The 26,546-nt window shown below is 39.2% G+C and overlaps 1 protein-coding gene across 4 annotated transcripts in view; it reads right to left on the bottom strand.

Moving 5' to 3' along the window:
- The window catches only part of ZNF385B (zinc finger protein 385B), a 176,691-nt gene extending 158,164 nt beyond the window's left edge, over window positions 1-18,527 (bottom strand). For 2 of the 4 annotated variants that reach the window (XM_052791868.1, XM_052791867.1), the window contains exon 1: window positions 18,345-18,527. The gene's annotated coding sequence lies outside the window, so the exon portion shown is untranslated. Of the gene's footprint in view, window positions 1-5,183; window positions 5,305-17,604; window positions 17,732-18,344 lie in introns of those variants that run through there. The other 2 variants (XM_052791869.1, XM_052791870.1) reach the window with 2 other exon arrangements.
- Between the last annotated feature and the right edge of the window lie 8,019 nt (window positions 18,528-26,546).

The raw sequence follows: 26,546 nt of genomic DNA, 5'->3' as shown, positions 1-26,546 counted from the left end.
TTGAATGTTCAGAGCTGACAGTATTTCTGGCAGCTAGGCAGGAGCGTTGATGTTCTCTCAGCCATGCACTTGATCAAGTCCTGTACTGCTGCTATCCTTTATCACTGTAAGAAACACAGGACTCAACCCCTGCCCCCACCTCCCCCCCCCCAAAACAACACCAAACCCTTCAATTTCAGTCCTCATCTACCTCAGCCAGGACAAAGCTCTGGCAATCAGACCTGTATTTGGCCACACGAGGTTTTCCAGGATGATCTCCAGCCACTTTTGTTCCAGGCCAACACTAGGTGTTGGTTTCAAGTTTCTCTTTCCCTGGCCTGTTCAGTCCATAAATGCATCAGAAGGCAGGTGTCTCCACTTCCCCCATGCTCCCACAACCTCCCCCTTGCCTTAGCCTTTATTTTCCAAGACTAATGAAGTCTCCCCATAAAAAAAACAGGATCTCCTTTTCCCTGACCAGAACATTTCTCTGCACCCGTCTCAGTCTGAACTTATCACTAGCGGTAATCAAATCGGTTCCCTGAACTCCAGATGGGGCCTCATCAGTTTTGCAATTGCAACGTTAATACTTCCTTATCCCTATAAAGCAGGAAGATTAGGCATCACTAGTTCATTTAACAAAATACTTATAAACAATATACAAATCTTTTTTTTTATTTGTTTAATTATGTTTCACTAGGTATAGCAATTAACTGGCAAGTATCAGTGAGCGTTCTCAGCTATTGTAATTCATTCAGCTTATGCTAAATGGCCAATTCAATCAGTAACCCAAACAGTCAATTAAATGCCACTTTATTGTTTTTATTTATCAGTCCTTAGCTAAGATATGAACAAAGAAAGCCCAGTTCAACTGTCAGCAGAAACACCATCATCTGCCACGGGAAACCACATGTGAAAACAGCTAGAGTTCAGAGACCCCACAAGACATCCTCGTAAAGGAATGGATATTAAGGACTTAGTTTCCAGAAAAAATTTCCTAATACATATGGCTGCAGATTTTCCAATTACATTTTCTACTTCCCCTTGGAAAATCCTGTTTTGCAGCCAAAGTCTTCTCTAGAAAATAATCAATGTAGTCAAAATGTTATTTTCAGAAATTGCATAGTCATTAAATAGCATCATGAGCACCTGTTTCAGCACTGTCAAACAAGCATCACAAATGGAAAAATTGGAAACTTAAGAACTCTAAATTTTACAGAAACAACATTCAAAGGGGTTTTTGTTTAACATTTAAAGACTTTTCCCCAAATTTGGAGCAGAAATCAAAATTGACATTGAGAAGTTAAGTGAGGTAACAGCTTTGGTTTCCAAATGCTTTTAAACAACAAGGTCTTTAATTCAGAGACCGTTCATGAACTAGGCTGAACTGCAAAAGTCTCCTCAATCCTGCTCACATTTTGAACTGGGGCATGGCTCAGGTGGCAGTTGTAGCTGTGCTAGGGAAGATCAACAAATATTTTTCAGGAAGTGGGGCTGTATCCTAATCCTCACGCTCCTCTAATATATGAAAAATCTCTTCTAAAAATTAAACAAAAAACCCAAAAGAAAGCAAAAAATAGCCAATAGGGAGAAAGAAGCATCTTAACGGCTAACTCTGAGTGCAACTACAGATGCTATAGCAGAACCTTCAGCCACAGTACAACAGTATCCTGGTATTGATCAACCTGGAGCTTTTGACCTCTAAAGATATTCAAAGTTCACATTGGAACATGACAAATTCTCAAGAGAAAGTCATGGGACAGTCACCATTTTCATTTCATTGAGTTTCTCATTGCATACTTGTGGCCCAGCCTTACATTTCTCACACTGCAAAAATTCCCAGAGGTAACTGGAGCATACAAAAAAGGGGAGCAATCTCATGTCCACCTTTGGGTTTGCCCAGCTTCATAAACTCCAATGACCAAAAATTAACACAGCTAATCCCCTATTGATTAACCACATTCAAAATGTCAAAAGCTGTAAGACACGTTTAGTCTGTCAACACAAGAAACAAAATTTAACAGGTTACTTTATCCTATCTCCTATCCTTGCCTAACTTTGGGCAGACCAAAGTTCTTGCACAACTCCTTGAGCAAGCATGACACGCGACACCATTATATTCCATTGCTACTGCTGGGCCAAGCATATACACACACATATATAAACCATATATGGGCACCTAGTCAGATTCTCTTGCTTTACCCTTTCCATGAAGTGGCAGTAAAACAGACATCCTGTTACCCAAATGCACAAGCCAATATTCAAATAGCTTTAACTCTCAAGATAGCACCTGCAGTATAGTTACCATTTATTGGAAGTCTGTTTTATCCAGCTTCTCGGTGAGAAAATTCTTCCATTTCAATAACTAAGCAGTATCTATTACATTTATTAAAAAAAAAAAATTAAAATAAGAGAATTCACAGGCTCCAAAACGAAGTAGAGGTAGGTCACAAGTTTCTTGTCATGATTTCCTAAAGGCATTTCAGACTGCTCTAACATAGCTGCATTCAAGGTCTCCTTTCAACATGCACTGAACAATGTCCTCCCAGTTCTGCAAAGGTATTCACCAATAACTTCTGTCCCAGGTAAAGTTTTCCTAACTTCATTTTGAATTATACTGGAAATCCAAAGGACAAGATCCATACCTACTTACACTTGCTATAGCATTAGGTGCAGCTACATCAAAAGGACAAAACATGACTTAGGTACTAATGACTCCATTTTTGCTCTCAAAACAATCTGTAGGTACAGTACACAGGCTGATCTAATGCCTGCTCCTGCCCTGAGGGCCTATCTTATCTAGATTATCTGAATAAATCCTGAATAACAATAGAGGAATGGTTTAATCATGCATATTTTCTAGATATGAAGATAGATAAAACAGTATCATTTTAAAGGACTTTTAACTCTTTTTCCTGTGTCTGACTGCTTGGACTGTAAACAGTAATTTAGGACCACTTCATCTGTTCTCTTGTTGATCTTCCCAAGCCAAATAGATGGACCAGGGAACCACAAAGTTAAATTACTTTCTTTTTGCAGTCAATTCATCTGATTCCTTTAATGAACATGCGTATTTCAGGGTAAGCACAAATTTTGGGGGGAAAATTTAAGAAAGAACCTGGAACTTTGCAAAGTTGTTATTGCAACAACCACAAAAAAAAAAATAGTAGTATAGCCCCAACACTGAGGTAATTAATAAATACAGCCTGCCTAATTTTTTCATTTCACATCCTAAACATTGTTACATTGTACTGCTAAACAGCTGCCACTTCTCACTCTCAGGATATCATAAATTCATTGTTATGTGATGCAATTCCCTTTTTTAAAATACATACAGACCCTCTGAAATAAAGCACACTACACAAATTCATGTAATTTATTATCAGTGATAAGCATTTACTTGCTATTCTTAGGGATTAACATCAGTAAGCATTCTGGAAACAAGTTCATATGGAATACCAATTATTCAGTTTGCCCCCCCCCCCTTTTTTTTTTAAATACTTAACTAGACTTCATACTCTGTGGATAAAAGACATGAACAAGGAAGAACATCAGCTGATTTTCCTAAACCAAATCGCACTAACAATCTACCCTAGCATACTGCAGAACACTGAAAGAAAAACACTGCAATTTTTCCAATGTGCGTAAAAATCATAGTGAACTCATTTACTGAAAGTAGAATAGAAATCTAATCAAAGAAAGCTGCATGGAATAGCTATATTCTATATAGGAATAATGAATTATATTTCAAATTAATTCTTGTGCAAGAGAAGTAGTTGGGAACAAATAAATTGGTGTCCTAAAACTCTGTCGGAGAATGAAGTCATTTGGGAACTACAGCTGTTGCCCTTTAGAGATTTGGATTAAAATCCATCATTATCTTTCAGTTAATACTCTTTCATCGACCAATCAGCAGTCATATGGTGTTTACCAACCCTGGTCACTTAACCCACTTGAATGGCCTTTGTGCTATAATTTGTACTTCAATACAATCAGATTACTTCTAATCTAAATGATTTGTGTCCTTTATGGGACAGATAAACACTAATCCCAAGGTTTCTAAACATAGCAAGCCTAAACAGTGGCAGTACGGCATCCACAGTTTGCCGTTTTAATAGAATATTTCATTCAAGTTCAGAAATATTTGATTTGATCATAATGACCCCGCCTTTCAGATACTCATTCCAAATTTCTTATATGGACAAAGAGGAAAGATTTATCAGCAAACGCCACCACTCAGATATACAAAATTAGCAGCAAATAATCAACATACTAATACTTAGATACTATTTTTTGATCAAATTATTTCACAGGAAAAAATATTTATTCTTTAAAAGTACACTAAGCAAGGAGGAACATTTTAAAACTCCTTGTTCAGCAAGGAGTTACACATGGTAATGGCCCACAGTCCCCCGTTCTCAATTTAAAAAGTCCGCCTGTTCAGAACAGTTTTCCTAGGATTCAGCAGTTAAAGTGTCCTCAATCATTCCTGTTCTTCAGTTAATCTTGGGTGACACTTGGAAGAAACGGCACTGCAGTGCAAATCTAACATCTAATTACATTTAACAGTAATACGCTTAGGTTCTGATCTCACAAATGCTTCTGCACAGGTGGATCAGTGAGCATGCAACAATCTCCCTAGAAAAGGAGGGACCCACAAATGCAAATATATTTGCATGATTGGAGCCAGGTCCATCAATGTATCCATACCTCAAAAAATGCTGGAGTTGGAAACAAGAACATATTAATAGTTCAGTAGTAACCTCACGGTGACAGCAAGTATGCAAACACCTTCGTACATAAAGACATTATCAGTGTTACCCTACTATATTCACATATTCACCAACATATATATTTCTTACCTAGAAAAATGTGTAATTAAAATTCCAACTCCCTACAAAACCTATCACCTTGTCAAATATAACTGATCATATCCCAGGTTAAGCCAGGATGAGCCTACTCATAATTGGATAAAACATTCCCAAAGAAAAATTAAGATGCTGGATGATTTTAATAGCATCTGTAACTATTAATTTACACAAATCTAAACATCTTTACTTACAGTACCTCAGCACAGGTGCTTATATTTCATATTAGCTAAACTCTTTCCTAATTGATGACCTAAACTAGAAAGAGAAAGTCCATTTTCTTATGGCATCCTCATTCACATGCAGAGCCACTCTCAGTAGGTGACCTCAGCCTACCTCGTAGTGATGAGCAACCTAGAACACACGTAGAGAATCAGGAACCACCACCATTGCCAAAATTCTGTTCTACAACTGAGACACAAGCCTGACACATAGACCTTTAAACAGCCTCCATCCAGATTTGAGAGGAGTGAGGCAGATCATGTTATATGGCAGCACATAGGGCACGAGGGGGATTGCACTATGAAATTTGCCATTCTGGCAGCAAGTACTTCCAGGATTATTCAGTGAATGGCACGTATACTCCTTACTCTAATCTGGAAATGACTCTTTTGATGTTCATTGTACTTTGAGCAAGATCCCTATTACATATTGCAAAAGAGCCTCCTTGAAAGGTCTAGCAGAAATTACAGCTTGTTTAAGATTTCCCAGAAGTTGCAACAATCTCAGAACTGCTGAGAAACCTTCTATAATTCACTTCTGGAATTACAAGCTAACACATCACCAAATACAGAGTTTAAGAGGACTGATCTACCTTCCCAAGAGCAGTAACCTTTGCTTTTCACTAATTTCTCAAGCTCTGCCACAACCTCAGAAGGTTGCATAGCTCCTTGAATACTGTATTTCTGTTAACTGCAATCATGGAGTAAGCACAAACCGCAGTTGTAAAATGGCAAGTCACAGTTTCTCTTCTACTGACATTTAAAAGAATGACAAGAGTCCAATGCCCAGAAGTCAAAGATACAAATACGACAATGACCCACACAGCCCACTTGCACAATTAGACCCACTGCCAGTGCTTGGAGGACACTTGGAAGAGGGGGAGTGTTGTTGTTTTTTTCCCCAGATACCTAAAAATTCCTGCACCAGCTGTCCCAAAGACTGCTGGTTCCAGAACAGATTGTAAAGTCCACAAACACTGAACAAATATTTATGAATATAAGAAAGTGACAGAAATCTGAAGGAAGAACTTGTAAATTCTACAAATTCTTAAATACTTAATTAATCAACACCTGGCAATAGCAAAACATTACCCTCTGTGAACCCCAAAATATATGTCAGAAACATATCTCCCATCATGGGAGTAGGTAACAGTCTTCACTTACAAAGACAGTAGTTCATGTATACAGTATCATACAAACTGCAAAGGTACCACACAGTTCTTCGAAGATTAATAGCATTAAGTCTAAATGTCACAAGAAGGGAAAAAAAGGGGGGGGGGGAGGATGGACCTACAGATCTCTCAGGACAGACCACAACTCTCAGATGTGAGCCAGCAAAGACTCTACCCTTTGTGGCTCCACAGAGATAGGACTACAGACTAAATAAGGAATGGCCACTTCCTGGAATATGTAGGAAATGCCTATAGATCACAACAGATTCAGAATTAAATATGTGTGTGTTTGTGTCCCACAGAGATGCTAGAAAGAGGTATACCTGTAATGTTACTGCACTCTTGGCAGAAGGTGATAATTCTTGAACTTAAACTATGCAGCTGCACAGCAAAATAAAAAGGACCTCTCATTCCACTCCTGTATTTCAGATGGCTCCCCCCAGCGCTTACTGAAAGCAGCTACCCCAAATAGAAACCAAATGATTTCTGGAGATCTTAACAAGGCTGAAGTCAGTTCATTTCTGTGATATCCCTGACTTTTTTCCCCTCCTCACTCCAGAAGACACACTTAGACCAGTTAAACTATTAAGAATGTAGAATTAACTAATCTGAGTTTACAGTATTGTCATTAAGAATATCAGAACAACCATATCAAAGATGTTGTAAAGACAAGTACTCTGAAACTAACAGAAACATAACTAGAGAAACTTCAGGTGTAAATAATACAGCAATTACCTCTTTCTTCAAAAGGTACTTAAGTAGTCAAAGTAGCCATTTGAAAAAACCCACCCCAAAACTCCTTAGCTAACAAAAACAGTTGGCCTGCTAAGGGTTTTCCACCCTGTTACTGGAATGAAATCACACTGGAATACTATTTCTCTACTACCAAGAAAAAGTTAGAGCTAGATTCTGAACACGTGAAACAGCTACATTAAACTAAGTTTGAGCAAGAAAGATTACATCTGCATTTCTATTCTTACCTGCTATTTTTATGCTTTACAGAAGAGACACATTCTCTCCTCGCTCCAATGAATTGTATATGTGACAAGGAAGAAAACAACCGTAAGTCACAGCAACACAGACTCTTACACCCTTGCCATAATAAATGAGAAGATGCTTACAGCTGCTCTCTTTTCCTTCAGCACACCAGTCACCTAGCTAGGGGAAACCATTAAACAACTAGAGGTGTGAACTCATTCTAGCTTTCCACTTCATTAAGTCATGTATCATTTTTACATAGGAGTCATGGAGCTACAAATCATGAGAGACAGAATGAGAGCTAATTAAAGGGTCAGCTAAGCGTATAATTTTGCATTGTTGCATATCAGAAAGCTCTAAAATTGGCCATATTTTATATAAAATATTGCCAAATATTAAAAGACATTTCAAGCAGATAGGTATTTTCCTCAAAGAGGCGGGCATTACTATCTGAAAGACATCAATATTTAATTTCCTAGCATGGAAGCCCCATGAAACCCTGAGTCAGCCTTTTTTCTTTTTTTAATAACAGACTTAACTCTGCCTTGCACACATGTGTTGCAGTGCAGCCTTGTATACAGTCTTTGAATTTAGTCAATTTTTTTTCCAATTAGAGCAAACTCTTATGCTTCCGAAGACAGAAATTCACAACCCAAGAAATCTCTACACGCACTAAGGCAAAGCATTAATCAGATGCACCTGAATCTAGCAGTTAAACTTAAGCATGAGCACTTCAGGCTATTTACAGGATTCCTTTGCCAATAAGGTATGGCTCACTTGAGAAAAAACAATCTATTTCCTCATACCGGATTTCTCAGTCGATGCTATTATGTGGTAAAAGATCTTCTTTGAAGGGTTAGAGGTAAATCTGATGCAGATGTGTTAACTGAAAAATACATATAAATCTCACAACCCAAGAGGGTTTTCAAGTATGCATAATATTACTGTGACCTAGAGCATCCATTAGGAGGTGACAAACCTGTTAATCCAAGGCCATATAAAAATACAGCATAAGGATGATCCTCTAACTCCAAGAGCTCTTTCTCTAAAGGACTTTTATAGAGGTATGGATATTTGTTTTATTTTTATTCCTTCTTCACCTTCTTTTTAGTGACCTAATAATTGTAGCTACTAAAGCAATTCATCAAATGCAAGAGAATTAATCTCAGAGTAATTATTAACTATATACATTTTAAAGTATACATATTCATCAGTCTCAACGACGTGTAACTGCAAGGAATAGTCAAGTGCTTATATGGCAGTCTTATACCCCATTTTCTTAACTTTGGTTTCCAAATACCACCAAATACCTTAAAACAAGGAAGAACAAATGTTTTTCCACTCTGAGTGTATACACAGGTTTGACAACCAAGCCTTAAATATAAAGAGCATTCTTCTTTTATTCTACTCAGGGAAAAAAAAGTATGTGAAATTTTAAAAAAATATTTATATTTCAGGCTTGACTGACTGGAAAAGGGGCTCAAAAACATTTTTATTAAAAATGGGCAGCATCCATCCGAAGAATCACATTTTATTTGGGTATCCCAAGTATCCTAGCAAGTCGCTGGCCACTCTTGCAATTTGTAGAGCTAGGCTACAATCAGGAAGGGATATGTGGATCAGATACACAACTAGGTCAAATACTAAGCTCACCAAGCCAGTGCAGGGGTCAAGAAATCAGAAAAGCCAAGAAATACAACTACTGAAGGAAAGGCCAAAGACCAAGGCATTAAGCTGCCTGAGGGGACAACAAAGAGGGAGGTGTGGAGGATGATCAGGAGCGGCAGGGAGGAGGAGCAGCAGCAGCCAGACAGGGCTGCCTGCAGTCAGCCCACAAAGCCACAGCTCACTCTCCTGCGACCTTCAAACCTGAAGGATCCCAAGCAAACTCGAGGAAGTTTTCCATCTTCATGCTATCCTACTAACTCTAAGAAGCATTTGGCAGTACTCTGATCAGTGCATTAAGTTCTGCCTGTGGCTTTTTGGAAAAACATAAAATACAAATCCTAGTAACATGCGTTCTAGAGAGATTCTGACAATGCTTAAAAAAACACTAATGCCTGTTTTTGAAAACTAGCCCATTCAGAAATGCAAGCTGAAATGATCCTTTTAAACAACATAAAATACTTCTGTGGCCCAAAGCCAGCTACTTCAACCTTGTAAGTAATTTTAAAATATACCTGGTTTTTGCAACAAGTCATTAACGTGAAAGGGATTTGAGGGTTCTCATAAGATGGAAGAAGGAGTATGACAGTAGCAACATAACAATAAATGACAGGAACAGAGTAAAAAAAAAATATATAGTCAAAAATACATAATCAGAAACATTCAAAATTTTGATGCAGTGTCACACAAAATGCGATCTCCAGCTCTGTAAAAACAAGAGCCACTCCATACAAAACATCATGTTAATATTACAAACACATTTATACGGTAGTAGTGTACAAAAGCAAATCTGCCAAGACCCCACGCTCAGCATGAAACATGCTGTTGACTCCTAACTCCCCATGACAGTTCCCATAGTTATCACAACCACATGTTAAAATAACCCTCTGAGCAACTGCGTACAGCACATGACGCAGGAAGTGGCCGTGGTGCTGCATGTAGAGATTACAAACCCCATACACTCCTGTTGGCCACACTCCTTGCAGCCCTTCTGTGTCATGTCATCTGGGGTTTAACCCCAGCATGTGCTTTTTTTTTTTTTTTTTAAACATTCACCAAATCAGATTAGTATAAATCTCTTCCTCTGAACAAGAAGGAAGTTTTCCTATCCTTGCTCAAGATCTAGATGTCCAATTTACAGATGGAGAAGAAAATTCAAATCCTTTCTTATAAAACTATGATACAGATAATTATAAATTAGAATATTGATCAAGTAAGAAAGTAAGGTGAAAAGCTTCTGAGAGCAACAAATAACACATAATAGAGGTCCATGGGGTTCCTTCAAGGGCAGAGTTTTTTCCAGCTCTTTTAAACTCCAACAACAAACAGCCACCAAGTTACATGCAGAAATACTGGCTAATGCAAATTCACTGAAAGAGTTAAAAACAAGCATTACAGCATTCCTATTTTGTCTACCTCTCGCTTTCTCCTCCCCATCCTGTTTGAGTTACATGATAAATTGTAATTATGAAGGGGACAACTGAGACTCATCAAAGTTACAGAGTTAACATACAGCACTGCAACATAGTTGACAATATAACCAAATTATGAAGTTGACAATACCATCAAATTTTGACATTAGTTCTGTCAACATTTGTTCTTACTGATCATCAGTGCAACTTTCTTTGATACTTGCTGAAGTTTGTAAAGCTCCATTGTGTGGTTTCTTAAGCTATTTTTGTAGCATTCTTGAGTTGGTGAGACTAACCTACATGCTGAGGAAAGCAGAATTTGACTTGAAATGTTTTCTCAAACCTGTTTGAAAGAGAAAGAATATGCCTATGTAGGTGGCTCTTGTCTAGCCTTTCAGGAACACCACTTGCTCCAGAGCATCTGTCACCTGCCTGCAGTAGAGAAGGGGTCCCAAGTACAGTGGATTTAGTCTTATTCAAACCTAGATCAGTGAAGCTACAGCAGTCTCAGACACTTCTAAGACAAGAGTCATTTCCATCTTCAAAATTTATTTTATACATTTGCAGACAACATGTATGAATTTTGAGCAGTTTAATACTATATAGAATAAGGCAATACACCAAACATCCCTACCCATATGTTAGAGTACTTCATATTTTTCATACTACCTATGGGTCATAACTCTATTTTGGCTGCCCCAAACTGTCTATAATAAGGTTCTGCTGCTTCTGACATCACCTGTCTAGAAGAATGTGCTGAAGTTCTCTAGACTGGGATCTGCTGATATCTGAGCAAATACCACTGAAACTCAGACAAAGCACATCAAGCTTGTAATGCTGATCCACATAGCAGTACTAAGTTCATTTCTTCAGTCATTCCATAAGCTCCAGAAGCCAGGCTCTGGATCTAAACATCTGAAAAGCACTGATGAAAAATTCAAGATTTACCATGATTTCTTAGGACAGAATTTATGGATTGTACAGTTAGCTTTTTTTTTTTTTTTTTTAAAAAAAGGCTAGGCTCTTTAAATTACAAGATCATGTATTCCCTCTCTTCACAGGCTGGAGACGAATCAAGACAATTGACCTAAGTCGTAAGAACAGCTACCTCCTGAAAAAAACTACCTCATTTGCTGGAGAAGTTGGAAGAAAAGCAGGAGACTGCAAGAGAAAAAGATTCTCTCAAGGTTAAGGCACTTGAGTGCTGCAGTGCAGAATCTATCTGTAGCCTGGGCTCTACCACAAAGCTGCTAGTAATGCTAGGCAAGTTGCTTAAATCAGTCCTTCCACAATCACTAATTGCGCACGCCTTTTCTGGGAGCCCAACTTGATAACTTCAAGCTCTAGTTTATAGAAGTGCTGAATGCTTATGCTGCCATTCAAGGCAACAGAAGCTCTGCTGTGAACACGCTCTACATCATTCCAAGTGTTGACGTACCAGTCCCCACGACTCAAACTGAGCATCTAACATTGCTGAAGACCTCTCTCTGTGCTGAAGCTCCCCCCCATGCCAGAAGAAGGCTATTCATTTCTGTCATAGAAGTGTTGCAAAGATTTTTTTTTTTTTTTTTTTTTTTTTTTACTGTTTGTGAAGCACACAGCTACTATAGGCTGAGCACCAGTGAAAAGCCCACATTCTCAGAATAATGTTCAAGTGACAAGCCACGCACCAAGAGATCCAGGAAGAGTCATTTGTCAGTAAGCAAGCATTACCTATCCTGCGCACAAGGCCTGGTGAGAGTCCCACAGAAAAAAACCAAAAATGACTCATTATACATACCCACAGGCTCAGTTAAGGTTGTATAGACAACACTTTCTGGCATTTCTTAATTTTCAGATAGTTAACTTTGCAACTTTTAAGTTGCCTTAATGCTGTTTGATAGCTATAATATGGCTATTCTTGTTTCTCTGATTAATAAGGGACCAAGTTAAGCATCAAACATGGTACTGACTATGCACGGGCCCCACAATCTACCAAATATGCAGCTGTTTGGCATAGACTGCACCTGCATTGCAGATAACAGACTGCAAAAATGGACAAAGGCAGAACCTTTTTCCATAAAGCTTTGATGCTGATTTATAAAGGGTTTTCTTAATCAGTAACACATATTAAATAATATCATTTTAAAAGAAAGATGAAGTGCATCTAGGCAATTATATGCATTTGCAATTCCAAGTCAAAGATTCACCATCCAATTATTAGCAGGTGGCTAACAGAAGAAAAATTATGCAATTTTATTGGTTTTTTTCATATGCAGTCATGAAAAGATAAAGACTAGGTACTCCTCTGCTAGCTTGTATTAGCATTTCCATTATAAAATCCCATTAGGAGGTTCCTATACCTTCTTTGAAAGTCTTGCTGCACAGGGCAGAGTCAGAACTTTGAGAGAGTTTACTTAATATCTTACCCAAACTCATCTTCTCTGGGATACATCCTGATAACGAGTCTCTATGCTCTATTTTTTTTTTCCTGGCATAGGAAAACAAGCGCATTTTTAAAGCTCAAAATTATGATAGATACAAATAAACACTGTAAAGTGTAAACCAGGTTACGTAAAAATCACATCATGCTTCCCCCCCCCCCCCCTTCCCATTTGGTACTAACATTGCCTGTCACATCACTGATCCTTAAACTAATTAATCTTTGAAATTCTATCAAATTGTAATAGGACTAAGGAGACCTGATAGTCTACTGTATTTAAATAGGATGTACTGAGAAGTGTCAAATTAAAACTCAACAGCATGAACAGTTAAACAAAATCTCCTACCACATATTTAACTTTCTGGTACCTACACAGGTATATACAGAGAGAACAACATATAAACATGAGTTTTATGCTATAAACTAGTTAGATCTTACCGGTTTAGTAATGCTGTGTAGCGTTAAAGATTCAGTAGGTGGCATCCTCTGCTGGGAATCACTACACTGGCCACCATTAAGTAAATCGATTATGAACCACTCGGCATGAGAAGACACTGGTTGTAGAATGGCAGTATTTTGGCTGCCATGATGCACCAGAAGCCTCACAAACCATAAAAATACCATGGCACATAAAAAAAAAAAAAAAAAGAGGTAGTATGTTTTAACATCACAATATAATTCAAGCTTCACCTCAGCTAATTTTACTTTGCTCTCCTGACCTTAACCCTATCATTTCAGTCAGGTACAGAATTGTTCTTCAGTGCCTGTAGTAAGCAGTTACATAGTCTTTCTTTACACACAAGACTTATCTTAGTCTTATAAGGATTGCCTTCCCTGCTGCACAGATGCAAGTAATGGGGTGAATGTCATCGTATTATCACAGAGTGGACTGGCTTTGAGCTTTGTTTGCAAGAGGAGATTTTGTGAGACATCTCTCAGTATGATTCAGTGGGCTGTAGGAGACAAGATTACCCTACTTCACATGCAGAATGACTTAGTTGCAGGTGTGCCCCAAGTCCTCCATACTTTCAGCACCAGCACATCTGGACCAAACAGTTTGCCGATAGAAAGCCAAGAGTAATGAAACGCTGTCCAGTCTATTCCAGAATCACAGCATTTTACCAATACCACAACCTATCATTCTGTCACACAGCAAAATCACCAGGAAAAGGTCTAGAAAATTGTGAACCAAGATGCATAATTATGCAGATCCTGCATTCTGCCACAGAAGAAAGTGCATTTCACCTATTTGTAAACTGAAACCTATTTATGCAGTGTCTGCATTCAAGGCAGACTCACAACATTTTAAAACCTATGAAACACTTAAACAGAGAAGGCTATGTAATTGAAAAGCATTTAGATACATAAAGCGAGGTGAAAAGGACTTTAGGTGTCTAAAGCTTTTACTTATACTCATGTGTAGCTAAACCCACCCTTAAATTCCTTTATTATAAATGTTTAACACCAAAAAATTTATTGTCAATAAACAAAGTGTTACTGGATAATTTCACTGAGGAATGAAGTATTAGCAATGTTTTCATAACAGCCTAACTTGCTCATATCCAAATAATCATCAATAATGTAAACAGCACAGTTCTAACGTGCCTAGGCATGTATTAGCACCACCTGTCATTACAAGATTCCTCTGGCAGTTCAATAGCAGCAAATTGGTAAGGTACCAATATTGATAAGCAAAGGACTGGGACTGCACTGATACAGTTAGATTGGTTTACAAGGCTTCTATTTTTACAAGCCTTACGCAGCTCAGGTTCTCTAATGAATTTTTAACATGTCAATTAATATGTTTATAGAAACCAATGTCAGCTTTAGCTAATGCATAAGAAAAATCACAGTTGCATGCAAAATGTACAATGTACACGTTAAGATTCTAAGCTTTACATTTGAGAAATTCAAAAGAATTATTGCAGACGATCTCATGAGAACACTCATCTAGAAAGGAAACACAGTAAAATTGCAAAAGTTAATGGGCATGATTCATCACTCTTGGAAATATTAGCTCAACTTCATGAAGTGTGATGTATTGCAGGGCATAAGAAAAAAAGGCTTTCTTTTTGGCAGAGCAAGACCCTGACCTCCTGTCGCTAAAAGCCACATTATACCAAAACAAATTACCAAGTACTTCGTTATTCTTACCAACATACTATTGATGCCATAAATTAAGCAATGCTTACTTAATAATATATGCTTCCACTGAACGTAACTGTATTAGAATACTAGCTACTGTTTTGCAGCACTTTCTCCAACAACGTAGAATGATGTCAAATGACTGCACTGTGCAGATACCATTTTTGTTGTAATTCCCCAGTTTTCTCTGTACATTATGTAAAATCACAAAACAGATTAGTTTTATGAAAAACATTTTTTTAAATCCTTAGGACACAAGTTTTCAAAATATTTTAGATGTTTTGTTTTAAAAACATTGTCATTTGTTAAATAATGAAAATCGTAAACTTCCTATAGTAAGATTATGCATGCTCTGTGAAGGTGCAGTAAAAAGAGAAATTTTACCTCTGAAAAGAACCTGTACATTTTGCACTTGTGGGCAAAATAACAACAGAAAATAGTCCTTCGACCAAGATTTGAACTGCATCTGTAAAGTTAGGCAAGCAGAGCATCTGGTGAAAATATATCAACCTATGCAGCTAGAGGGATACTATGGTCACCCAGGAGAGCGAAGTTCCTGTAATTTCTTCAACTCTCTGTGCATTCATCAGCATTTTAGCTTGAGGATAAAAGATGCAAGTGCAGTCTATGGATTTGGGTAAATTTCCCCTTTTGTTAACTGGGATGTTATGGCATTTAACATCTGCCTCTACCTTTGCCACATCAGAGGCAATACAGGATCACATCGGAGAAGATGTTCACGCTTGTATCTTGATAGGTGACATACATTAAGTACTACAATTTTCTGAATGAAATACAAAAGTTACAGGACTAAAATATGTATCTGCTACAAGTTGACATTCAAGGAATTTCAATGGTTTTAAAGCATATAACGAAGTGATAGCAGAATTTCAGAAAGCAAGCTATTCAGACTGCAAAGTCATCTTTTCTTCCCATTAACTACAGATGACTTAAGCTTTGCAGTGTATTTCAGTATACTAGAGAGAACCTTGCACTCCAGTTCCATACTCTGTTATATCCCAGCACAGCCTGACGAATGTTTCAGGATCTGAGACTACCACAGCTGTACCGTATGTTCATTTTTAAAATAACACTAATGCCTCATTTCAAAAATTCTCAATCTCTTAGAGCAAATATTCTCAAACCACAGTCCCTTGTGATAACCTGAAGAGCAAAGACTGCAATGACGGTTAAGCATCTGTTATGTTTTATGCAGGAATCGTCATTGCTGTTTGAAATCCTAGGACTTGCAGAGGTAATTAACTAACAAGCCTACACTCCCTCAAAAGATTATCTTCCACAAGGCTTTTTTCCTGCTTTTATACCACCTTAACCCTAAGCAACTGTATTCAAGTAGGAAGATATCCTCTCAATTAAAACTCAGCTGAAGAAATCTAAAGGGGGGGGCGGGAAAGATGCAGACAGTTGAGAACAGGTGGTTAAGAGAGATTGATGCTGGTGTGAGTACATTCAGCCCTGGTGAGAGAGCACACAGTGCAGACAGAGCACGGGGGCGATGGACAGCTCCGGCTAGTGCAGAAAGAGGCAAGATGGCACAATCTCTTGATAGAAGTATTAACAAAAACTAGCTGGTAAGTTTAACCAAGCATCCATTATATTATTCATCAGGGGGAAAAAAAACAGGAACTCGGTAACTTAGTGAAGATACCATGTAAGAGAATTGTTTCCTTCCTAATTTCTCACTACCTTATGGATTATTTAACCAAACAACAGAAAAAAGTTAGTAACGTAACCGATTTCACAACTCCTAATTTCTCTTCTGCCTTCAGGGTTCACACAGTCACATCAATCCCCACTCCCTGGAAGAGGTGTGAGGTACAGAATACCCATCTGGTGAGACTGAACACCAGAAAAAAGTTTGCAGCCATGGAGGAACACCTTAGCAACCAAAAAGAAGCAAGAAGAAAAACCTCGTCCCTCCCTCTAAGCAGTCTACTGACCTGGTGAGTTAGGAGTAGCAAGATTACTTATTTGGAAAAGGAGAAGCAGCATAACCCATTCAAACCCATCTATCGTCAGCTCTGGACTGTGCAGAGACACCTTTTTCCCCTTTTCAGAACTGAAGTAACAGGGCAGTGGGCGGCTGCATCCACTGGTGAGCACAATGCTGCCGTGAGAGGCAGAAGCTTCAAAAAGCACGTCCTCCCTGCACTCACCAGCCTGGGCAGCTCACCAGTGTCCTACCATTACCTCTCATTCTGGACCTGCAGTCGCAGTGCTTCACCTACATCTACTGCAATCACACAGACACATCCCCATCAACTTAAGGTTTTTACACTACCATTTCAAATTACATTTCATCCGTACAAGAAAGCTTGTAGGTTCTCGACAGTAATAGAGGATTTGTTTTGCACCTCGTTTTTATTCTTTGCGAAAGACACCACTGAAGTAGCAGCAAAGAGGATGGGAAATAAAACTATCATCTCCCTCCTCCTGTAAGTAGTAGTTAGCTGCAGTTAAATGTTCACTTTGAAGATTTATTTAAACTTTTGAGTACTCACAGCGCCACGCTTGTCTAACTTTTCCATTCAAGCTTAAACAATGAAGACCTAGTGCCCAGAAGATTTAAAACCCATGAAGAGAGTTCCCTAGTTTGTTCAGGAGTCAAAAATCAATAGAAAACAAACATGAGCATTCACGTATGCGTGAATATTCTGACAGTTCCTCTGAAACAAGGAAATTTCCTGTCTGTACCCACAGAAAACGCAACCTTGCGCCTACCTCTCCTTCACATGCTTTGAAACATAGCGTCACTGGGACTTTAACATTTTAAGCATGCCACCACCGTCCACGGGCTTGTGATGAAGAAGCTTGCGAAGCCAACCACTCACACTTATCACGGGTAATTAGCTCATCAAGGATGACTCCTTCATGTAGGTTAATTCCTCCTTTGCTGAAGAAATTTACCTTTCCCGAAGTCATCGTGATTTATAAAACAAGACAGCCGAGCTATGCTCATGCAACAATTTTTTTTTTTTTTAAAAAAGTCATTCCGTATGCAAGGAAACCAGAGCTCCGTCTAGCCTTGAAGCCCAGGAAGAGAAGCCTCGTACCTCCCCGAGGTAAGAAAAACTGTTACGCAAATCTCGCGCACTGCTGAAGACCCTGACCTATTTTGAGGCGCGCCTTCTTTTCTGGAAACAAACGTAGCTGCGAGAGATGCCGATAAACCCCCTCCGCCCGGGCAGGCGGAAACCGCGGGGAAACCCACGCCGCCGCCCGCTACCTGCGGCTCCGCCCGCCACCTGCGGCTCACGCTCCCCGCCGCTCGCCCCGGCAAAGTTTGCCCGGCGGCGCGGAGCGAGCGAGCTTCACCGGGGGCTGCGGCTCTGGCCGCGCCCCGTGGCCGGGCTGGGCATCCCCGTCGCCCCGACTCCCCCTCGCCCTCCGCCGCGCCGTGACATTGAGCAAGGTCCCCCCGCCGGCACCTGCCGAGCCCCGGGGCACCGCCCGCCCCTTACCTCAGCTGCCGGCGAGAGGCAAAGGAGGGGCGGCGGACGGCGGGCGCGGCGGCCCCGCTCCGGCCGGACCGAGGCGAGCGCGTCCCAACTCCGCCGGACCCCGGCGGCTCGCCCGCTGCCGCCGTCCCGGCGCATGCGTCCGCCCGGCCCCGGCGGCCCTGCCCTCCCCGGCGCCGCCCCGCCTCAGCGGGCTCAGGTGGGGCCCGCGCGGGCCGGGGGGTCGCCCGCGGGGGCGGAGCCCGCATGCTCGCGCCGGGGGCGGGCAGGCCGTTGGCACCTGCGGCCGCGTCTCTTCTCCGGCTGCGGTGAGTGGGCGGCCCGCGGCAGCGCCGCGGGCTGAGGGCCGGGCTCCCCGCGGGCGGCCCCGGCTCGCTCCCCGCCGCCGCCCGGGAGTTCGGGCGCAGCGCCCGGGTGGCCGCGCTGAGGGCTCGAACCGCCCGGAGTTGCGAGCGCTGCCCCCGGGGGGTCGCCCGCTCCGTCGCCGGGGTGCTGCCACCACCCCGGCCCCGCCGCTGAGGGGCCAGCCCGGGGCGAGGGGGAGGCACGGCCGCCACCCCGGCCCCGCCGCGCAGGGAGGAGGGCGGGAGCCTCTCGGCGAGGGGGAAAGGAGCCGGCTGCCGGCGGAAGGAGCTTCCCCCGGCACAGCCTGTTTATTTTCTCTGGGCAAAGCCAGAGGCGGCCGATCGCGGTTACCTCAGGATTTTCCGATTCCTCTGGGACTTCTCGTGCCAGAAGCAGCACAGCCATGTCCCAGAAGCAACAGCTTTCCGAAAAAAAAAACCAAAAAACAACCAAAACCCAGCTGAAGCGCCGCGCCTTCTGCTTTTCTTGCTCCCCTTCAGTTTCTGGTCGTCAGGGGTTTACTCTTCGTTTCCCAAATTTAAACAAACTGCTAGTAGGACTCCCACACCTTTGGCTTTGCCAGCCCACCTGTGAGTGGCGCAAAACAATAAGCGCCACTAGTGAGTTCTCTTCTGTAAACTGTACAAACCCGTATCTTAAATACAATCATTACACTAGAAAACATCAGGTTTTGTAAGTAAGTGTACTTACTTAATAGAAAAATAATACTACAAATGACAGAAACATTAAAATCAAGACACACTTACGTATAAACATTTTTATAGCATCAGCTCTTATAATTCGAATATCCCCCTCCTGTAGAACATGATGCAAACGGGGGAAATCCTACGGTACTTAATTTGTTGTTCCTGTGCAGAAAGGAAAACAAGAACATTTAACATCATTGAAGAAAACCTTCTTGCTGTATTTTAATTTCAGCTTTTGGAGAAGAGCAGTACTACTTAATACCATTAAGAATTGCATCATACCTTGTTTACAGTTTTATGTTCAATAAGTTCTTTTATAATTCAGGACAGGAAAATTTCAGAGTTTGAATTAATCATCCCGTGAAAACATGAATACAGCCCTTCTCTGGTGCTTTACCTACCACAGACTTCTTGCTCAGAAGAAACCTGAACTCTAAAGCATCACTAAGTGTTTCTGAAAGGTTTGATGATGCCTCCTGCAGAGAGAAAGAGAAGCTGAAAACAGGACACACTTCTTTTTTCCCAGAAGTTCTGAGTTTGTCTGAATCTGTAGTGGCAGAACAGATGACACAGTAGGAAGAATCCACTACTGAAACTGGGAACACTGGACCAACGGTAGAGGAATTCTGAGTATACACAACCCCTTCAGTCACTCCGCTCACAAAAAAAGAGACCCAGGCTGGCAGGATTTGGGGTCAATCAGACACCGTATTGATTATCTTGAAAAAGAACATCCATGTATGATCGCACATTAGCAATATCCAACATGTTCGTATTTCATTATCTTTTTCTATCTTTTAGCCCTTTTCAAGACAAACTCACTGTAATCTAGAACAAGAGTCTCCAAAATACATTCAGAAATCTCAAAATACCTATCAGGACTGGAAAAAAAAAATCAGCGATTTTCTCTTCATATCTAACCGTTAAGTCCTATTGTAAAGAACTAAGAATGTTATGTTCACACAATATTATTTTTCTATTTAAGCAGCTGTTGTAGTTGCCATAGAGATGTTATTCAATCTCAAATTGAAAGGTGGTCTACAATGACCATGTACTGTATTCGCTGTTAAGATGAATATGTTTAAGAACCCCTGTGAATACTATAACATTCTTCAGAACAAATACATTTATGTTCAGTAGGCTCATGAATTACTTTTTACAAAAAAAAAAAAGATATTTCAGTGAATGCTAACCATCAACCTCCTACAGAGAGATGTAATGGCAGAGAGATAATTGTATATGGTTTTGAACACTTTATGTGAAAGTATACCTTGGATCTGTCTTTGAAAGAACTGTTCTCATCAGAAACAGCAACATTTAACCCATAATTGTAAACATCTTTATAAAACATTTCAGTTAAGTTTTCCACTGTGCAACCCACCATTCTTGACTCCAGCTCCCTATCAAATGCTGTGCTCTAGAAGATGGTATAGGTGGGAGAGATGGAAAATTTTAAATGCCCTGTGATCTGTACTATCGAAGTGTCACACTTCATCTCTGTCAAACCCTGAAAGCACACTAGAAGTTATGAAATTACAGAATTGTTGTACAATTAGTATTTCTTAGGAGTTGAAGAATATCAAAACAACTGTAAAAGTGGTGTGAGCAACAGGAAGACCATTTAACCTAGAAGAGCTTACAAGGAGATAACTGGTCTGTAAACCCAGAGGAACCTCACAGAAAGGAGAGGCTGCTGCTTCTCCATTTCCACTGAAAAGCTGCATAAACCAACTTATAAAAACAGGTAGAGGTGGGATCCTATCCTAGGTAAAGTAAGAATATGTAGAGAGGAAGAAGACATACTGAGTGTGAATCAGAATTTCATTTTATCATTTCAGTTTATTCAGAACATTAAATTTGGCTCTACCAAAATAAATTTAGATGGGCTTGGTTTTTTAAAACATCTGTCATTGAGAATAGATTTAGTGTGATGTGAGTTTGTGACTGAAAGGAATAGATCCATGCACAATGTTGCATGCAAGCAAATCTCTTAGGAATGCCTGCAACCCAAAATCAGTTAGGGAAATCCCAAGAACTAGGAACTATTTCCTGCCAAAGGGAACAATAATATTAAAGCTGGATGACACTTTGTATCAGATTATGAGGAGAGGTCAACACTGGGAGGCTTCAAGCAACTCTCACAGACGTGATTCACCCTGTAAGAGACACAGTGCAAGAAATCTAAGTAACTTTTTCCTCCAGAAAACAAGGCAACTGCTGAGTTCTCCACACTGCTCCATTTTATATATATGAAAGGCCTACTACATGTTTTGAGGAAATCTTCCTTTACTTGAGTGTTGTGCTTTTTATTACAATTAAGACTCAATATTTTTTTATTATAGTCCATTTCAAAAATAATCTGCCACAGGGCATTTGATGTATGAATATAGGCTTTTTTTTTCTTTCTTTTTTTTGTGGTCTACGCAAAATATGAAATTAGTGTCCTAATGCTCCAAATGTTGATTTGCCTTTTTGGTGATCCCATAAGGCCAATAATGCAAGGAACAACAACAAGAAGAATAAATACTTCCAAGGCACGTTACACAAGTCTCCGTCTTTGGAAATAAACCCAGCTGTTTCCAATACTCCTCTTTAACTGGCTTCTACAGGTAGAGTTAGTTCAATATTTCCCTCCCATTAAGTACCATTTCTTCTTATAATGGGAGATGTTTCTAAGTGATTACCTCAACATGTCTTCTTTCCCAGGGTAATTGGCCCAGACTCTCTAAACTCATAGTCTCTTGATTTTAACTGAATATGGGCAGCCTTCTGTGTTTGCTTTCAACTCTACCCACTGCAAGACAGTAATAGCCTTGTCACCATGTAGATGTGAAGACAAAACTTGAGGGGTTTTTGCTTTTTTTTTTTTCCCCGAAGATTTTGACTCATTTCTATGGTCTTCAAAATAAAAACTGGTAACAGAGTTTTAATAAAAAACACAGCTAAAAGTATAACCACTTACTTTCATGCATGGAAAAAAATATGGTGAAGAAAGTCCCTCTGATGACTGAAGTATGATCTTCCATGCCTGAATCCATGTCCCTGTCCCTAATCTAACTGAGATTATCCTGGTATTTTCTCACAACATTGCTTCAAAAGACCTTGTAAGAGTTTTGCCCACTAGCATGCAGTTCCTTGTTTGTTGCCTGTTTGGGGTTTGGGTTTTTTTTCCTCCGCTAAAGAAGTTCTTTAGAGTTGTTTCTGGATCAATTATTTTTTTAAGACTTTTGAAACTTCATCAATTTAAAATTCACAGCTGTATGCATATCTTGAGTTTCAGTTCCTCTAAGGGAATCTGACATTTTATAACCAGATATCTTATATGCCTGTACATATTCTAGCTTCCCTGTTACTGCCTCTGGGGAAACAATCCCAGATGTAGTAGATCTCCATCTGCCTCACCTGTAAAAACAGACAAAGCAACTACTTAGCCACCCTGCTACTTGCTAACCAATCTATTTTTGAAGTAGGGCAATGATTTATTTTGTTGTTCTTTTTTACCTTGCACCTATATTTGATCGAGTCCTTGTTACTTGAGATGCTTTTTGCAATTTGCTATTAACTCTTCACTGCTCTTTTTTATTTTTCTCCACAGATTTCCAATTTTCTGGTGTTTTAAAAATGTGTTTAAGTGTCCCACTTGTCTTCTTAACTGCTTAAAGATACCCCTTTTTAAAATTTGTGTCTGCCAACTATAGCTAGAATGCTCAGTATCTGATGAATTTAGCTTAGGGAGGGTGCTTGCAAATTATCTGCCTTATTCAAAATTATTTGAAAAGTTGTTTATATGAATATACTTTACTCTATGAACTATCTGCCAACCGTTCAATCTTTCATAACTATGCTATTTGTATTGTGTGACAGATCAGTTAATTCCCATGATAGCGTTTCTATTTCCTGATTGCATGTTGAGTAAAATCTTGTCAATTTAGATTGTAAGCTGTTTGGCACAAGGAATTCTCTTTATTATCTGCCTACATTGTGCTCAGAAAACCACATCTATGAGCTATGATTAGGGTTGTCTATGCACATTCAATATAAATAATAAGTAACAAACAGAATAACCGGGTAGTCACATGAATGCTTCTTCACAAATCCGTGGTGATCTATATATTCACAATTCTTTTCAAAATTACTTGTGAACAAATGTTTCTGTTTTATACTAAGTAAAAACAATATTAGAAAGTTGCAAATCAGCAATAAATATTTTGTTTAAATGAAATATTTGCATCTGTACTTCATTATCTTCCCAGCTATGTTAAGTGTGTTTATCTTTTTGCAGGATGTTCTTCCTTTGAGAAACTGAAGCAGAAAAAAAGTATCTAAAGAAAAACATATGACATCTTTCCAAGCACTTGAAAAGCAGCTAAACCCTTTCTTTCAGTCACAGTCTGTTCTAAGAAGAGAGCTCACTGGTACATATTAAGACTAATCAGTGTTATCCTGTCCCTTGAGAATATCAGCTTCACAGATAACATGGAGGCCTATTCCTCTGCATAACTGATTTATTGTGAATGCTAGAAACACTAGAGATTTTGTAATTTAGAGGATAAATAATTCCAACAGCAGACAGTGAAAATCTTTGCAAAAAAGTGTCAGATTTTTTAAATTCTAATTCAGTTCAAGGAATAAGATAATTCCTACACAGGGAAGAACAATCGGGTAAAGAAAGTACATTAGTAATATAAGACTTAAGAGGCTGAAAACTGGCAGAGGGAACATCTGAAAACCTCCTGGTAAAATACCCAGGTAAGCTAGCCAGATGGCATTCTATTTGTTTTGACTACTTCATTTAACACAGAAACAAACTGTTCTTCAGCTGAAAAACAAAACCAATTAGAGTATTTCTTTCCCTCAGTGTTCCTAATCCAGCATCCATTAAAAATCACCAGGGATTTCCAGATAAGAACTATGCAGTTTTTCTTCTAAAGTACAGGTGAAAGATCAGAGTCACCTCCTGAGTTCCCATCTGTTTTTAAAAATACTACTACCTGCACAGCATAGGAGATGAGGAACTGTGAGAAGGGTAGTATAAGGAATTTGAGCTAAAGCGTTTGTTCTTTGGTGTCACTGAGTCAAAAACAAGGATGATTTATCATGTATGCTTATATATTGGAAATTTTTCTGTTAATATAAAAATAGTGCAACAAAATATGATTCCAAGAAAATCTGAGTTTAAAAGATCATTCTTTGGGGAAGGGACAGTCTTGTCTGTAAGAGCTCTGCCACTTCAAGGACAGACAACAAACCAAGCATATGCAGTATAACTTTGCCACTTCTCCCCAGTGGAAAACTATGAAATACAAAATCCAATGTACATGCTAGTGGTTTAGATCACATGAGAAACCAGTCATCTTCTATCTTGGGCTGTGAATTGAAAAAGGTACAAGAATAAGAGTAATCTTTTATTATTTACACAGCCAAAGCTTACCTTGGAAAAAGTTAGTGTGGGGTAAAAAAGAAGAGTGGTGGTGAAAGACAGACTCTTTACAACTGCCTCAGGACCTTCTCTGAACAATGAGAATAACAGAAAGCATTATGAAAATGCATTGTGATCCTTGATTGCAAGTAGTTGAATTAACATTATTCAGTATGAAACCTCAATGCATCATCCAGAATTATAAATAATAGTCCTTCTAATTAATCCCCAGGGAGAATTACTCCAGTGACAACAAGGATTTGGCTCTAACTGCAGCTCTGTCTGGATCTTAAACAAGACCACCAGTGCAAATTTGGCAACACAGGTGATACTACTTAGCTACTTAACTGAACTAGTATAGCATGCCATAAAATTCTATGTATGGGTATAGACACATCTATTAGGTGCTTTATGCTGGTATTGCAGCATATTTCAGTATAGGAAGGCTATGCAAGTATATTACTATACCAGGATATAGATATACACATCAGCTCTGCTGATACAAAAATCCACACTAAAAGTTTGTACTAGCGTTAATCTGTGTTAGTTGACATTGTGTGCCATACTATTATTTCTGAAAATCTATAAGTATTTGACTACTGGTTTGTTGGTTTGTTTTTTTGCCCACCAGCAAACAGACTGCATAGCAAGACTTCTCTCTCATATGGAAACTTTTCCTTTTCCATACTAAATCTTTTTTTTTTTTTTTCCTGTCAAAAGATACCTGTTTCAGAAAAATACAGGACAAAATCCAGACCTAGCTTAAATAGTTACATTCACACAAAATCTGAACAGAGACCAGGTCAAAAAATATTTAAAGGACAAGCTGCAGCTGTGCTTGTTTAATTTCAGCAGAAATGTGAGAAATTGCATCAATAGGGTGGATGTCTCTTAGACACACTGGATGAGTCATACGAATCAGTCTACAGGGACAGTAATTGGACACCTGCAAGAACATGCTTGTGCCATAACAGCACAGAAGGAGAAACAAAAAGTGACCAAGAACAAGATTTAGATTATTCTGATTTCCTACTTTCATAGGTTTTTTATGCCTGCATACATATATTCATTTGAGTTTCAGAAAGTTAATTCTGCTTAACCAGTAGGAGGGATGGATATATTATGTGGACATACCATTTTTAAAATACACAGGGATTTCATGCACAGTGTTAAGACTAGATTATACTATTGATTAAAGAGTAATATTGCAATTACTGAATTTTAGTTGGCAGATAATGCAGTAAAATAACTTCGGCAAACTCAAGATGGGTTCCTCATTTTAAAGATTAATTTTAATACTTGTATTTTAATTAATTTTAATACCTTGTAATTACATTGTATATTTTAAAAAACTTGACACAACGTATAATTAAATAGCTGCTTATTAAACATATAACCCCACAGCCTTACAAAATTATACCCCTACAATTACTGTATTTGCCACTAAGTCCAACAACAATTTTTCAGTAATTAATCTTTCCTTAGATTGTTTGTGTGGATCCTGTACATTAAGATTTTAGGAGGAGATTAGTTCTGATAGAATAGAAATTGTATCAAAACTTCAATTCTACATCTGATTTTCTCAGGGTTTATAACTGAAAAAGCTGAAAAAATAGTTGGTTTTCTCCCAGCACAGTTTCATTCGTTTACTCGCTCATTCTGTAGAAAAAAGACAGCAATAGATACAGCTTAATTATATACTAAACAGATCAAAAGCTGCCTCCTTATGGTTAC

This window comes from Harpia harpyja, chromosome 7 (genome assembly GCF_026419915.1).
Source record: "Harpia harpyja isolate bHarHar1 chromosome 7, bHarHar1 primary haplotype, whole genome shotgun sequence".
In the NCBI taxonomy this organism is placed as follows: Eukaryota; Metazoa; Chordata; class Aves; order Accipitriformes; family Accipitridae; genus Harpia; species Harpia harpyja.
Note: the sequence above shows the minus strand (reverse complement) of the source record. Positions and strands in the feature narration are given on the sequence as shown.